Source organism: Triticum aestivum, chromosome 5A, assembly GCF_018294505.1.
Source record: "Triticum aestivum cultivar Chinese Spring chromosome 5A, IWGSC CS RefSeq v2.1, whole genome shotgun sequence".
NCBI classification, from domain to species: Eukaryota; Viridiplantae; Streptophyta; class Magnoliopsida; order Poales; family Poaceae; genus Triticum; species Triticum aestivum.
The window spans coordinates 517,632,672-517,633,414 of NC_057806.1; positions in this window are offsets into that span (position 1 = coordinate 517,632,672).

Genomic DNA, 743 nt, shown 5'->3' on the forward strand with positions numbered 1-743 from the left:
AGTCCAGTACTCGCCTCAGTTTGTAAAATCCTACCGAGTGGTGAGCAACCCTCCCACTCGGGGGATTACCTGCAGTCCAGTACTCGCCTAATTTTAAAAAATCCTGCCGAGTGGTGAGCAATCCTCCGACTCGGCGGCTTAGCTGCAGTCCAGTACTCGCCTAGGTTTAAAAAATCCTGCCGAGTGGAGAGCAATCCTCCCACTCGGGGGCTTAGCTGCAGCCCAGTACTCGCCTAAGTTTGTAAAATCCTACCGAGTGGTGAGCAACCCTCCCACTCGGGGGCTTAGCTGCAGTCCAGTACTCACCTAAGTTTAAAAAAGCATGCCGAGTGGTGAGCGATCCTCCCACTCGGGGGCTTAGCTGCAGTCCAGTACTCACCTAAGTTTAAAAAATCCCACCGAGTGGTGAGCAATCCTCCCACTCGGGGGCTTAGCTGCGGTCCATCACTCGCCTAAGTTTGTAAAATCCTACTGAGTGGTGAGCAACCCTCCCACTCGGGGGCTTAGCTCCAGTCCAGTACTCGCCTAAGTTTAATAAATCCTACCAAGTGGTGAGCAATCCCCCCACTCGGGGGCTTAGCTGCAGTCCAGTACTCTCCTAAGTTTGTAAAATCCTACCGAGTGTTGAGCAATCCTCCCACTCAGGAGCTTAGCTGCAGTCCAGTACTCGCCTATGTTATTAAAATCCTACCGAGTGGTGAGCAACCTTCCCACTCGGGGGCTTAGCTGCAGTCCAATACTCG